The sequence below is a fragment of the Sorex fumeus genome, unplaced genomic scaffold, assembly GCF_029834395.1.
Source record: "Sorex fumeus unplaced genomic scaffold, SorFum_2.1 ptg000003l, whole genome shotgun sequence".
NCBI classification, from domain to species: Eukaryota; Metazoa; Chordata; class Mammalia; order Eulipotyphla; family Soricidae; genus Sorex; species Sorex fumeus.
This window is the reverse complement of record NW_026606060.1, coordinates 61,174,020-61,178,159: the sequence shown is the minus strand read 5'-3', so window position 1 is coordinate 61,178,159 and position 4,140 is coordinate 61,174,020.

The window sequence follows — 4,140 nt, the reverse complement described above, 5'->3', positions numbered from 1 at the left end:
TCCAAGGGTGGAGAGAGCCCCTACACACATCCTACTGATGTCGGTGGGCCCCACGGGTGACTTATGTGAAGTGGGGAGGAGAAAGACGGCCACTTTCTCCCCACCCGCCTCTGCCACCCGGAACCCTGGGTAGGCTAGGACCGGTAAAGTCTGCAGTGAGCACCTGCTCGGCACGGGCCTGAGCCCCGCCAGCCCCACGAGGTGGCCGTCAAGCCACACCTGAAGTCCGCTTGATCTTCTCGGCACGGGAGTTAATCCCCGCCACCCGATTGCTCGGGGAGCCACGGACTCAAGCTGGGGCGAGAATTTGCTCTTTGCAGGAAAGGAGAGACCAGTCCCAAGCCTTACCCGAGGTTTCTGGGGTTCTTGTCTCGCTCGCAGAAAAGAATTTCAGGAGTAGACGAGCAGTGAAGTAACAGGTTTTATTTGGAGGCTTTTGGAGAGGGAGAGGAAGGGATAAGCAGATAAGCGGGGGAATAGAGAGTAAGAGAGAGAGAGAGAAACGCGTCCAGAGGGAACGCGGGCTTCTCCGAGGGTGGAGAGAGCGCCAAGTGGGCTCTCGAGCTGGTTCTTATAGATCCTTCTGACTCAGAATGTTCTGGAATCTCCTTGGGGCTGTGTCGCTGGAGTCAACCGGATAGAAAGCGGGTTCGAGAGTCATCTGACTTGGAATGTCCTGGAATCTCCTTGGGGCTGGGTCGCTGGAGTCAACCGGATTGAAAGGGGGTTCTCGGAAAGGAGGAATTTCATGGGGAGGAGGTCCATATCTTCAGGGTCTGGGGATGGTCTTATCAAGTCCTTATTCTCTGTCTCCACAGGGTGGGTTGGTCCTAGAATTCTTCTATGAGACTTTGTTTCATTGCAGAGAGCCTTTCCCTATCTACCTGCCTACATCACTACCATTAGACACGAAAGCACTGAAGTCCACATCTCAAGAGGGGAGATGCGGGCGACACTTGTGCTCTCCCACATGGGCGCAAGCAGCACAAGGGCTCAGGCAGCAAATGTGCCCCTTCCTTTGTTCAAGGTGGCCTTCATAGGGTTTCTCCAACTTGTCCCTAGGTGGGCCCGTTGCTAAGGAGGTTACCAGGGGGTTAGGAAAAGTGATGGTCTTTGCAATTCCCTTCCTAGCCTTTTGTTTCTGCAGGAGCTTCCCTGGGTCTGTTGCTGTAGATCGGTGAGGGTCTTATCAGGCCTTAGTTCCGGTTTTTCCTATTTTCTGCAGGGCTGGCTTTGGCCATTGCCTAGGGAGGGGGCCTTCCCTGTCTACCCGCACATGGTCCCCCCCGGGGGGGGGGGCAGGGGGAGATGAAATGCCACCACATGACCTTGCCACAGCTGAGCCTTCGGGTGAGACCAGTCCTGGCTGGTACCTTTGATGTCGGTGGGCCCCACGGGTGACTTATGTGAAGCGGGTAAGAGACAGACGGTCACTTTCTCCCCACCTGCCTCTGCCACCGGGACCAGGGTTACTGGGTTCTTGTCTCGCTTCACAGAAAGGAATTCCAGGAGTAGACAAGCAGTGAAACAAATAGATTTTATTTGGAGGATTTTTCGGTGTGGAGGGGGAGGGGGGAGAGGAGAGAGAGAGAGAGAGAGAGAGAGTAAAGTTAGACACGAAAGCATGAAAGTACACATCTCAAGAGGGGAGATGCGGGCGACGCACGTGCTCGGGAACCACATGTGTTCGGCCACGTGGGCGCAAGCAGCACATGGGCTTGGGCAGCAAATGCGCGCGCTTCCTTTGTTCAAGGTGGCCTTTATAGGGTTCCTCCAACCTGCCCCCACGTGGGGCTTCTTCCCAGGTAAAAGTCCGTTGCTAAGGAGGCTACCAGGGAGGATGGGAGTGGCGACGGTCTTCTTTGAAATTCCTTTCCTGGCCTTTTGTTCCTGCAGGAGCTTCTTTGGGTCTGTTGCTGGAGCCAGGTAAGGGTTTCATTAAGCCTTAGTTCCTGTTTTCCTATTTTCGGCAGGGCTGGCTTTTGTCATTGCCTCGGGAGGGGGCCTAGGGGGCCTTCCCTGTCTACCTGCCTACATCACCTTGATGGCACCTTAGTGGATTCAAGAAGCTGGCCAAACTGTGACCTGATTCTGCAGCCACAGAAATGAAGGTTTGAAAAGGTGTAGTGGGGGTCAGAGAGGGAGGGCAGCGGGCCAGGTGCTTGCCATGCAGGTGACTTACCCCAGCTCGGTCCCTAGTGCTCCATCTGGTCCCAGAACCACACCAGGCATGACCCCTGAGCACAGAGCGCAGAGTCAGGTGTGAGCCCTGAGCACAGTCAGGTGTGGCCCCAAAATCAAACGGTTAAAAAAATAAAGGCGTGGGCAGGGGCTCTGACACCCCCCCCCGCCCACACACACACACACACACACACACACACACACACAAGTCGCCAAGGACTTGCACTGTGGCCTGCCGGGGTGTTTGGTGCTGAGCTGGGAGCTGGCCACACCAAGTGTGAGTGCGGCAGGAGTCAGACCCCGCTGGCAGCTGGCGCTGACATCGGACAGGCTGGCTAGGTTCTGCTAGGTTCCAGGAGAGGTTCCCGCCATGTAGTTCCGAACTGTAGAGTCAAAACAGTGCACAGGCTGCAGTTCCCCACTGGGGGCATGTGGAGTCGATGGTCCCAAGCAGATGGGACCCTTGACCACCCCCTCTATGAGTCTGGGGCGAGTTTTCAGGAAGCCAAGAGGTGCTGGAGCACCCCGAGAAAACCATGCAGGAAGCCAGGAGGTGCCGAAGCGCCCCAGAAAACCATGCGTGTTTGTGTGGGGGGAGGTGTCAGTCGCTGTTTTCAACAGGCCTGGGGTGAAGGGGGCCCCCTAGGACTGGCTGGGCCGGGCACTCTCTGCAGCCCACTCCCTGGCCGCCCTGGTTTCCTCTCCAGATTCCAAGGTGTCCTTTGAGCCCTCACCACACTTCTCTCTGCCCATCCGAAGCCGCCGCCCACCCCATGGGGCTCTGGGTCTGCAGCCCCCTGCTCTCACCCTCTTCACAGGCCCCCAGGAACGAAGGAGGGAGCCACCGCTGACGGGGGCCTGCAGGGAAGCGCCCTGTCCTCCCCTGGGGGTGACTCTCTGCAGCTCCCAGGACGCCCCTGCTGGGTCGTGAGCCCCGAGAGATGCCGGCTGCCTCGGGAAAGGAGAAAACCAAATTACCTAGAGCCAACCCGAGCCTCCTCGGGACTGCGGCCAGCAGGGACACTAATTGTTCTTCAAATTAGCCTAATTACTAGAAGGCTATTTGGCTTTGAAAAGGAAAAGTTGGGGGTGGGGAAGGAGAGAAAATGGAAAGGGAGAGTGCAACAAACTGTACTATTACAGGGATAAAAATAATGACGTATGGGGCTAGAGCGATAGCATAGCGAGTAGGGCGTTTGCCTTGCACGCGGCCAACCCGGGTTCAATTCCCAGCATCCCATATGGTCCCCTGAGCACCACCAGGAGTAACTCCTGAGTGCAGAGCTGGAAGTAACCCCGGGTGTGACCCAAAAAGCAAAACAAATAAGTAAATAAATAATGGCGTAGCTAAAAAGATTGCCACACGGCCACAGAGTAGGATTCCAGCTAAGTAAATTTAGGAATCAGTTTCCGTTTTTTTCTTTTTGGGTCAAACCCAGCAATGCTCAGGGGTTACTCCTGGCTCTGTACTCAGAAATTATTCCTGGCAGTGCTCGGGGGACCATATGGGATGCTGGGAATCTAACCCTGTCAGCCTCATGCAAGGCAAACGCCCTACCTGCCCCTACCTGCTGGGCTATCGCTCCAGCCCCTAGGAATCAGTTTCTTAGAACCCCTAATTGCCTACCAATAAGTGTAAATTATCCTCCACCATGCCCCCAACCCCGTTTTTTTTTGGGGGGGGTTTTCGTTTTTGGTTCACACCCAGCGATGCTCAGGGGTTACTCCTGGCTCATGCACTCAGGAATTGCTCCTGGCGGCGCTCAGGGGTGCTGGGAATCGAACCTGTGTTGGCCGTGTTGGCTGCATGCAAGACAAACGCCCTATCCGCTGTGCTATCACTCCAGCCCCTCATTTTTTTAACAGGATGAGGACCTCTACTCGGGAAGACCCCTGCCCAGTCTCTCACTCCCCCCAACCCCCCAGCTCAGAGACATGAAACAGACAACCGGAAACCTC